Below are 12032 nucleotides of genomic sequence, written 5' to 3'. Positions count from 1 at the left end.
GGACAGGATCGAGCGGGTTTCCCCCCAACCCATCACTAACAATAATAATGTTGGCATTTGTTAGGCGCTTACTATGTGCTGAGCACTGTTCTAAGCGCTGGGGTAGATACAGGGTAATCAGGTTGTCCCATGTGAGGCTCACAGTTAATCCCCATTTTACAGATGAGGTAACTGAGGCACAGAGAAGTTAAGTGACTTGCCCACAATCACACAGCTGACAAGCGGCAGAGCTGGGATTCGAACTCATGACCTCTGACTCCCAAGCCCGTACTCTTTCCACTGAGCCACGCACTCTCCATCTGTCTCCTTCTGGCAGCAGCCAGAGGCCCAGGCCTGGCCCTGAGCTTCCTCTCCAGGTGTCCGGGTAGAAATTGCCTGGGCACTCTGTGACAATTCCCATCCACCCCCACCCCCCCGGCCTCAGGCACCACTAGCCCACCGGTGCTGGGCTGATCCTCCCTGAACAGCCCTGTCCTGAGCCAGCCGGGCCTGTCCACCCCATGTAGCCCTGTCCTGAGCTGGTCAGGCTGGCCACTGCTACCCATTCACCTTCTGCAAGTTTAACTGGAGCCAGTACCAGAGCCCGGCCCTGGAGCCGGGCACTGCGCAGGCTCAGCTAAATGTCTGCCTCTCTGAGAAGCTGGCCGGGCTGCCCCTCGGTCGCCTATACCCTCACCAATGGGGCAGGGCGGTACCACCCAGGGGTGGGTGTCAGTCAGCTTGGCCTGTGGTCGAGGAGGACTGAATCCCTGGTCTGGCTTGAGGTTGTAAATTGCTGCTTTAAAGTACCCATCTTCCCACCACTATTCTCCTCTTCCTCCTTCTCCTCCTCCTATTTCTTTTCCCACCACTGCTTTCTTCTCTTCCTCCTTCTCCTCCTCCTATTTCTCTTCCTCCTGTTCCTCCACCCCCTCCTCCTCCTTTTCCTCTTTCTCTCCCTCCTCTTCTTCCTCCTCCTCATTTTTGTCCTCTCTTCTTCCTCCTCTTTCTACTCCTCCTCTTTCTCTCCCTCTTTTTCTTTGTCTCCTCCTCTGCAATCAACTCTCTCTTTCCTACCTTGCCTTGCTGATCTACTACAACCAGTTAGTCAATCAGTCAATCGAATTTATTGAGCTCTTGTTGTGTGCAGAGCACTGTACTAAGCCCTTGGGAGAGTACAATATGACAATAAACGGACACATTTCCTGACCACATAAGCTTACAGTCTAGAGGGGGAGACAGAAATTAATATAAATAAATAAATGATAGATACGGACATAAACGCTGTGGGGCTGGGAGGAGGGATGAATGAAAGGAGCCAGCCAGGGTGACGTAGAAGGGAGTGGGAGAAGAGGAAAGGAGGGCTTAGTCAGGGAAGGCCTCTTGGAGGAGATGTGTCTAAAACTGAGCTCCTTATCTTCCCTCACAAACCCTGTCCTCTCCCTGACTTCCCTGTCACTGTGGACGGCACGACCATCCTTCCCGTCTCACAGGTCTGCAACCTTGGGTTCGTTCTTGACTCAGCTCTCTCAGTCACCCCCACACATCCAATCCGTCACCAACACCTGCCGGTCTCACCTTCACAATATCACCAAGATCCGCCCTATCCTCTCCATCCAAACTGCTATCGTGCTAGTACAAGCTCTCATAATATCCTGATTGGATTATTGTGTCAGCCTCCTCTCTGATCTCCCTTCCTCCTGTCTCTCCCAACTCCAGTCTATTCTTCATTCCGCTGCCCGGATCATCTTCCTACAGAAATGCTCTGGGCATGTCACTCCCCTCCTCAAAAACCTCCAGTGGTTGCCTATCAACCTTCGCACGAAACAAAAACTACTCCCTCTTGGCTTCAAAGCTCTCCATCACCTTGCCCCTTCCTACCTCTCCTCCCTTCTCACTTTCTACTGCCCACCTCCTACACTCCCTCCTGTGCCGCTCACCTACTCACCGTCCCCCATTCACACCTGTCCCGCCGTCAACCCCTGGCCACATCTTACCGCTGTCCTGGAATGCCCTCCCTCCTCACATCTGCCAAACTTAACTCTCTTCCCCTCTTCAAAGCCCTACTGAGAGCTCACCTCCTCCAGGAGGCCTTCCCAGACTAAGCCCCCCTTTCCCTCTGCTCTTCCTCCTTCCCCTCCCCTCAGCACTGTGCTCATTTGTATATATTATTTATTACCCTATTCATTTTGTTAATGAGGTGTATATCTCCTCGGTTCTATTTACAATAATAATAATAATGTTGGAATTTGTTAAGCGCTTACTATGTGCAGAACACTGTTCTAAGTGCTGGCGTAGACACAGGGGAATCAGGTTGTCCCACGTGGGGCTCACAGTCTTAATCCCCATTTTACAGATGAGGTAACTGAGGCACAGAGAAGTTAAGTGACTTGCCCACAGTCACACAGCTGACAAGTGGCAGAGCTGGGATTTGAACTCATGACCTCTGACTCCAAAGCCCGTGCTCTTTCCACTGAGCCACGCTGCTTCTCTATTTATCTTGATGATGTTGCCTTGTTTTGTTTTCTTCTGTTTTGCTCTGCTGTCTGTCTCCCCCCTTTAGACTGTGAGCCCGTTACTGGGCAGAGAAAGTCTCTGTTGCCGAATTGTACATTCCAAGCACTTAGTACAGTGCTCCGCACACAGTAAGTGCTCAATAAATTCTATTGAATGAATGAATGCATCTTCATTAAGGTTTTGAAGGGGAAGAGAATAATTATTGGATATGAGGGGGGAAGGCAACATATGCTTCATTCCTCTAACACCTTCCTAACTCACTGTACCTTGATCTTATCAGTCTCACCATCAACTCCTCACCCACATTCTCCTTCTGGCCAAGAACTTTCCCTTCATATCCAACAGATTCCACCCTCAAAACTCTCCTCAAATCACATCTCCAAAAGGCCTTCCCTGACTAACCCTTTATTTTCCCTACCTGTCCTCCCTTCACCTATCCATATGAATCTCCACCCCTTAAGTACTTGATATTCACCCCACTTCCATTTACAGCACTTATGTACGTATAATTTCACCCTACCATTTCCCCTATCTGTAATTTATTATAATGTCAGACCCCCACTTTGGACTGAAAGCTCCTTTTGGGCAGGGTTTGTGTCTCTCCTAAGTGCATAGCGCTCTGCACACAGTAAGCACTCAGTAAATATCACTGATTGATTGATTGATTGATTCTCCTGGTCCTCCTCCTCCCCACTCCAGCCAGCCTTGGCCTCTGAGCCATGCAGAGCACAGGATCCAGTGGGTCTCCCAACTTGGGCAGGGGGATGGGATCAGGAGAGCCGGTGGACCCTAGAGAGATCTGCCAGGTCTACCTGACCCCCACTTTTCCTATCTTGTGGGGCCTGAAGAGAGATGGAGCAAAGCCAGGAGAATGGTGTCAGGTGTCAGAGTTGGCAGAAAGAGGAGTGCCACAAATGCAACAGATGGGCCACTCCATGTCCTCGGGACCCACCAGGTTGGAGAGTGACTTCTGGGTGGGAATGGGACTGGGGAGATGGCTCTGATGATATCATAATACGCATGGCATAATGACATCACATTGCACCACGCTTTGACAAAACGGCTTCATATGGAGGGCCTGCAAGACGGGTCAGACCCAGGGCCCAAGGAAGGGAGAATTTGAGTTTAGGAACAGGCTATCATCATCAGTTGTGTTTACTGAGCATTTGTTGTGTATAAAGCACCGGAGAACACACTGGAATAGGTCGACAGATCCCTGCCCTCAAGGATTTTACAGGGGAGACTGACAGGACAATAATTTACAGGTGGGGGAAGAGTTGAAAGAGGTGACTACTGATTGCATCAGGAGATGAGATGATAGTGCTTCATGATGAGGAGACAAAATCCAATCAATCTGGGTAAAGCCAGGGTTAGAAATCAGCACTGCGCCTAGTGTTCCTTTTGTTGGAGGCAAATGTTCACAACCTCCTAGAAAGCAACAGAGATCCAAATGGGTCTCGCACGAAAAATGAAAAGGAGACTTGGAACAATAGTTTCACTTCACAAATCTTAGTAACCGTTAGTCTCTGAAGGAGGACTGTCCCAGGGATGTCCCCCTGCCCCACCTCTCTCCCCCAACCCCTTCTCTGCCTGACAGCTTCTCTTCTTTTACCCATGTACTCCTGAATGTTATCCCAAGTTTTTCCAGCACACAAAGTCAAACTTCTTCCTCCTCCTCGCAGGTCTATGGGCACTCCTTCTCAGGCCTGGCCCCCTCTCAGGGTCACACCTGGAGAGTTCCCAGTACTCTACCAGTCTCGACTACAGGAGGGAGAGTCAGGCAGAGGCATATCCATTCCATTCCAGTGGCTAGCGAGTGGAAGGCAATCCGCTCCAAGTCAAAACTCACCTGTGCAGCTGCGGCACGGGAGAGAATCGAAGACGAAGGCTCAAGTTGGCTCCGCGGAAGGAGGCAGTGGTAAACCGCTTCCGTATTTTCACCAAGGAAACTCACTGGATCCAATACCGGAACGATTGCAGGTGGAGGAGGGGCGTTCCGGGAGAGATGTGTCCATGGCGTCGCTATGGGTCTGTGCCAAGGTGGACCTGGGCACCGGCTACCCAAAGATCAAAATGCCATCAGTGACGTACCTCTTTGGCCAGAGGAGGCAGGACGGGAAGACAGGTGTCCCTCACCTCCGTGCCCACCCAATAAGGTATGGAAGGGAAGGGAGCGGAAGGGGGCGGAGATTGAACAGGAAAGAAGTGGGGACCACCCAAACCAAAGGTAATAAATACCTGTTGCCTCTGGTGCTCGGGTCTCTCTGGGAAGATCACAGCGGTAGCAACAGCCCCCCACGTGTCTCTCCCTGTCCCGAGCACCAGCCGCCATTCTGCCACCAGGAACAACGCACAGAGACAGGGGTCGCGGGACGGGTGAGTGTAACGCATAACTGGGTTAAATAAGTAAGTGGGTAATGTGTGAGTGTAACGCATATGTGAGCTTAGTGTATAAGCGGGCAGTGTATAAGTGAGTATAATGCACATGTGAGTTTAGTGCGTAAGTGGGTAGCGTACAAGCGAGTGTAACGCGCAAGTGAGTTTAACGCACGAGTGAGTGTAACGCATAAGTAAGTCTAAGGCCTAAATGGGGTCGGCGCATAAATAGATTGAACGCTTAAGTGGATTCCTCCCATGTGGGTGTGCACATGGTGGGAACTAGCCGCCTCACCACGTTGTGAGTAAACCATTAACGAGCTCTTCCTGGGCGGGCCCTGGTGTCCGCCCACACTCGAGTAACATACTAGGTGTAATCCTCCCATCGGGGAAGCTTTAACACCAAATTCCTCCCAAAGGGGAAGCTTTAACACCATATTTCCCCCCAAAAGGGAAGGCCCACTGTCGCGTCTAAATAATTAATTAATTCAATCCACCCCGCGGAATAAATTCTATACAAAACTCAGGTTTTCCATCTCCAGCCTCTCTCTCTCTCTGCGCCGATTCCGAAAGAACCTGTCCCCGGCGACGGGTGACAGGCTCAAAGATGACTCGACGGCATCAGGCAAGACTCAGGCCTGGAGTTCACTCCAGGATCTTCTATTATATCTCCCAGGTGCTTAGTTCAGCACTCTGCACCTGATCAAGAGTAATATTAGAAATAGTAGTAACAGAGTAATAGTATTAGTAATAGTTCTTGTTATAGTAGTAGTAATAATAATAATAGTAATAATTATTAGTAATAGTAATACTGGTGAGAGTAACATTTATTGAGTGCTCACTTGTTTAGAGCATTGTTCTAGGTTCTTGGAAAGTACAGAATGTACAGAAAGTACAGAGAAGCAGTGTGGCTCAGTGGAAAGAGCCCGGGCTTCGGAGTCAGAGGTCGTGGATTCTAATCCTGGCTCCCCCACTTATCAGCTGTGTGACTGTGGGCAAGTCACTTCACTTCTTTGGGCCTCAGTTACCTCATCTGGAAAAGGGGGATTAAGACCGTGAGCCCCACATGGGTCAACCTGATTACCTTGTGTCTACCCAGCGCTTAGAACGGTGCTTGGCACATAGTTAGTGCTTAACAAATACCAAAGTATTATTATTAGAATAACCAAGTGACATATTCCCTTCCCCCAAGAAACTTCCACTCTAACAGGACAGACACATATAAAAACTTTTACGGCGTTGTCAAAATAAATAAACTAAGTTTACATATGCCCATGAATGCCAAGGAGCATGTACTTAAGTTCTCAAATGCTAGAGATGACTGAGGGGTAGGCCTTTAATAAATATGATTAATTAATTCGCTGATGGATTGATAATGATAATAATTACGGTATTTGTTAAGCACTTACTCTGTGCCAAACACTGTTCTAAGCGCTGGGGTAGATACAAGGTAATCAGGTTGTCCCACGGTGGGCTCACAGTCTTAATCCCCATTTTACAGATGTCACTGAGGCACAGAGAAGTTAAGCGGCTTGCCCAAGGTCACACAGCCGACAAGTGGTAACCCAAGGCCTCTGACTCCCAAGTCCGGGCTCTTTCCACTAAGCCACTCTGCAACCACGGTTATCCATCCTTTGCACCAACACAGACTTGGAGATTTTCTCTGGAGCCACTGATTCCCAGGGGCACAGTCTGGGAAGTCTGCAGTAGGATTAGGATTGGTCAGGAATTTTTAAGCAGTAGCAGGTGGCAGTGGGCAATTAGCAGGGACTAATAATAATAAACGTTATAATAATAACAAATGTTCAAGGCTTACTATGTTCCAACCACTGTACTAAGGTCTGAGGGTGGGGGTACAAGATTATCAGGTGTGATACAGTCTCCATTCCCCATGAGAATCACCCTATAAGGGTAAGGGAGAGCAGACCTTGAACCCACATTTTACAGATGAGGTAATTGATGCCCAGAGAAGCTAAATGACTTGCCCGAGTTACCATCAGGCAAGTGGCAGAGCCGGGATTAGAACTCAGATCCTTTGACTTCCAGGCCTGAGCTTTATCCACTAGGCCAAACAGTGTAGGAAACGTTGTTGAATTGTGGAATGGGTGTGTTGAAAGGAGGCTGAGAGTAAAAGAGGAGCATTTAAATGTCCCAGCCTTCTCTGAGAACAAATCTTAAACCCTTCTAGGCAATTGCTGAATTTATCTCTAACCAAGAGCAAAGGAGAAGATGAACTCGCAATACTAGTAGTTGTATTTGTTAAGCGCTTACTGTGTGCTAAGCACTGTACCAAGTGTGGAGGTAGATACATTGCAATCAAATCCAAGCCAGTCCCTGTCCCACAGTCTAAGGAGGGAGAACAGGTATTGAATCCCCACTTTACAGGTGAGCAAACTGAGGCATAGAGAAGTTAAATGACTTGCCCATGGTTGCACAGCAGGTAAGTGGCAGAGCCAAGATTAGAACCCAGATCCTCTGACTCACAGACCTGGGCTCTTTCCACTGCTTCCGTGAGGCACTAAGAGCCCCATTACGGACAAAGGAACCTGAGAAAATAGTTCATGTAGATCTTGAACCAACTAAGGAAAAATTCTAGCCCTGGACCCAGTAATAATAATAATAATAATAATGATATTTGTTAAGTGCTTACTATGTGCCAGGCACTATACTAAGCACTGGGATGGATACAAGCAGATCGTGTTGGACACGGTCCCTCTCCCACGTAAGGCTCACAGTCTCAATCCCCATTTAACAGGTGAGGTAATTGAGGCACAGAGAAGTGAAGTGACCTGCCCAAGGTCACACGGGAGACAAGTGGCAGAGCTGGGATTAGAACCCATGACCTTCTGATTCCCAGGCTACACCATGCTGTTTCTCATGGCTTCTCAGTGGCTGAAGAATATCAATGCTTGACACAGAGTAAGCACTAAACGAATACCATAATTATTAATATTATTATTATTATTATCATTGTGGTTGTTGTCAGCCCACCCTGGAGTTCTCTCTGCCTTCTGCTCACTGACCTGCTCTGAATCTCCATTTCTCTAGGAGCCCCTGGGAGGGATGCATAGTCATCTAGTAGAGAGGCTAGGAGCAACTAGTTAGGAGCACAGAGCTGTGAAAATCAAAGGTCTAGAGGAGGCGGCCCTCCTTTAAAGGAGGTGACACCCAAATCTCCTCCACTATGGATTCCAAATGCTGAACGCAACAGGAACCAAATAACCCCCAAAACACACTTTGGGGATAGATCCAGATCAATGCTTCAACCCCTCTCTTTGACACCTTGAGCCCAGGCCACTACTCACCTCTGGTCCCCGACCAGAGGGATCAATAGATTGGTGATTAATGAGTTTCTCCCAAGGGCAGAACACTGCACTAAGCCCCTGGGAAAGTACAGTAGAGGTAGAAGACACAATCCCTGCCTCAAGGAGCTTACGATCTCACCAGGGAGACAAAGACAAAATTGTTTATAAATAGGAGGAAGAAGAATGGGGGAAGATGAACATGGAAATAAGTGCAAATAAGCAGATAATGTAAGTGCTGTGGCTGGCAGGAAGTGTGAAAGGGCTGAGGGGGTAGTCGGGGGGTACCTATGAAGTAGAAAACTGAGATGGGGAAAGTCTCCATGGGGAGGAAGAATTTCAAGAGGACTCTGAAGATGAGGCAAGTGACGGAGTCTTGATCACCAAGCAAAGGAAAGAGAGCATCACCTTCTAAAAGGGTCCCGGGACATTCTTCTAGCAATAAAAATGGAATTTATTGAGTCCTTACTGTGTGCAGAGAACTCTGCTAAGTGCTTTGGAGAGAATAGTTGAGTTTATAGACATGATCCCTGCCCTCAAGCAGTTTAGTGGGTCTAATAGTCTAGTAGCTTGGAAAGACCTGGCCAAAGGGCTTCCCTCCATGTCTGGTAGAAAGGACTGGATCAGAATAACTCTCCCCCAACTTTGCAAAGCCAGAGTTACAAGCCAGGAAATAACTCTGTTCACCTCAGGTCTAGGGACAAGTCCTGAACAGGTGATTATAGCCCCTCCAACATTGCAACCACCAGCCACTAGTTGCCGATCACTGGCTGCTCCCACCATTCCCCGCCTGCTCCTTGGCCCTGCCTCTGTCCATGGCAGGGCTTTGCAAACAGTAAGCGCTCAATAATGAATGATTAATGAATATTTCAATGACTGAATGAATATATGCTCCATGGGAACCAGTTGGTCACACACGCACACTCATATACACACACAAGCACACACACATGCTCTAGTCCTCTGAGAGTTCTCTTGGCTCTAGGCCTTAGAGTGAATGACAGGGAGGTGGAAGAGGCAGGAAGTGAATCATTTTTTTTTTCTAATTTAATCTCTCCTGTAATATAAATCCTTCTCCCTTTAGATAAGCCTTATCTGTGAGCCATCTAAATGTCCTAATCCCCACTCCAATCCCTCCTCTTGGCCCCTCCAGAGAGGCTTGGGCCTCACATTCAGCTCTGGAAGTATCCCAGGTCAGACCTGGCCCAAGACCAGTTCCAAGATCTGGGTCTCCTGTCAGTGGCATTAAGGCCCAGAAGGGCAGAAGAGGACTCTGAAAACTACTGACACCTTGCCATGGGGCTCCCAGGGGCTCCAGGACCAGCCTTTCCCCTGTCAATAAGGGGGCAATCATTGCTGGTGGGGCGCTGGAAACTTATTTGAAAACACCTGATGGTGAAGCCCAAGAGAATGGCTCCACAAAAGTAGTGTGCTGCCAGATAGCAAGCCCATAGAGTGATAGGATAGAACTCGATTATTATTATTAATCGTATTCATTGAGTACTTGCGGTGTGCAAAGCACTGTACCAAGCGCTTGGGAGAGTACAATATGACATCAAACACATTCTAATAAGTCTAGAGGGAGACTCACAGTCCAAGTACTTTGCTTTGGGTCCTGAGATTCCCCATCCAAGGGCCAACCATCCAAGTCACATGGAGAGCCAGGACAGAAGCCAGGAGTTCCAATTCCCAGCTCCCGGTCTGGCCCCGGTCCCGGAGGCCTCTGGATGAAGTGGGTTGGAAAGAGAAAAGTTACAAGGTTCTCTCTTGGAGTCACCCAACCTCACCACAAGGAGAAAGGAGTGGAACAGCCCATAGAGGAGTAGAGATACCATAACATGGAGGTGAGTGGGTTATAGCCAGGAGTACTGTTTCTAGGAAAATGACAGGATCATGTGATAAACCCATGACCATTGCAAAGGGAATGGGCCTCAGTGACCTCATCTGTAAAATGGGGATTGAGACTGTGAGCCCCACATGGGACAGGGACATTGTCCAACCTGATTTGCTTTGATTTGCCACCCCAGTGTTCAGTACAGTGCCTGACACATAGTAAGCACTTAAGAAGTGCCATAATTTTTTTTATTATCATTATTATTCAATTTATCACCTTATAAAGCATGAAACAACTCTTTTATAGGGCTCTTCATCATCCATAACCTGAGTTTTACCCAGAGTGATAAAAGCCAGGTACCATTTCAATTGTAGCCAGGTACCATTTCAATTGTTCTAGAACTGCCTTCTCCTTCCCTAACCCCTTATTTCCCATTTGGCATCTATTGACACAGCACAAGTTTTTTGATACTCCCGAGGTTTGCAGGAATGGAACTCTTGTTTGTAAGAGGAATGGAGGTACAATAATCTGGATCACTGAATCCCTGAAGGGAACAATCTACCCCTGCTGATAATTTTGGTTCATGTCTCCTCTGCCTCCTTCTGCCACAAACCATGGTTATCAGGAGCAGAAAAGAGAGTTAAGCAGCAACTAGTTGACTCATCGGTGATGGAAAGTCAGTTGGCAGCAGACGATCCCTTCCAAGCTCACTTGTTGCAATGGCTTTGTGTTTCCTATTCTGTTCCCTATTTTGTCTTCCCAAGCCGCTGCTCTAAAAAGCTCATTATGAGAAGGAGTGTGGCTTAGTAAAGAAGTCAAGGATCAAGATGCTCTGTTCTAATCCCGGCTCCGCCACTCACCTGCAGCATGACCTTGAGCACATCACTTAGCTTTCCTTTGCCTCAGCTTCCTCATCTGAAAAATAGGGATAAAAACACCTGCTCTCCTTCCCCCTTACCCTGTGAGGCCCTTGAAGGAAAGGGAATGTGAATTATCTGATTGAATTTGTATTTTCCCAAGTGCTCGGCACAGAATAATATTTAGCAAATACCACCATCATCAGTATTATTCCTGACTGGTGCAAACTGAAATGACTCTCTACTCTTGTTCCTTCCCAGTAGTCTCCAGTTGCGCCGTGCCATGAAGGATGAGCATTCAAAAAATAGCACGAACACATCTCCTGGGCTCATATAGGGGCCAGATGTCTACTGCCTCGTATGGCAGGAGGCAGACAGCATCCTATATAGTCAAATCCAACAAGGTCTGCAGCACTGGAGGGAAGTAAGGCAAAGCAGGTTCTCATCCAACTGTACCCTGTTCCCTCAGATTCAGGGCAGAAATTCCTCTTACATAAATAAGTCCCCGTCCACTGCTTTCAAAAGCATCCCCCGCTCTGTCTCCCTCTTACTTCTCTCCTCTTCTCTCCGATTACATTCTTCACTCCTTCCGCTCTTAAACTGTGAGATCCTTGAGGGCCAGGGATCACGTCTAATTCTTGCCTGTGTATTCTTTCACAGTATTTAGCAGAGTGCTGGGCACATAGTAAAAATACAATGCTTAAAAAGTATTAATATTAGTGGCATTTGTTAAGCGCTTACTATGTGCCAAGAACTGTACCAAGCACTGGGGTAGATATAAGATAATTAGATCCCACTAGGGGGTCACAGTCTAAGAAGAAGGAGGGACAACAGGTATTGAATCCCCACTTTGCAGTTGAGGAAACTGAGGCACAAAGAAGTCACACAGCAGATAAGTGGCAGAGTCTGGATTAGAACTCACGTTCTCTGACTCCCAGGCCACTAGGCCATGCTGCTTATCATCTCTCCCAACTCTAGTTAATTGCACATACCTGTCCCCTGGGATGGTACTTTCTCCCTCCCCATTTACAAAGCCTGGGGAAACCTCCATCTTTCATGCCACCCTAACCCATTATGTATAATCAAAGTAATTTATTTAATTTTTTATGGTATTTGTTAAGCACTTACTATGTGTCAGGCACTATACTAAGCACTATACCAGATAAC

This window comes from Ornithorhynchus anatinus, chromosome X4 (genome assembly GCF_004115215.2).
Source record: "Ornithorhynchus anatinus isolate Pmale09 chromosome X4, mOrnAna1.pri.v4, whole genome shotgun sequence".
NCBI classification, from domain to species: Eukaryota; Metazoa; Chordata; class Mammalia; order Monotremata; family Ornithorhynchidae; genus Ornithorhynchus; species Ornithorhynchus anatinus.
This window is presented reverse-complemented; position numbering follows the sequence as displayed.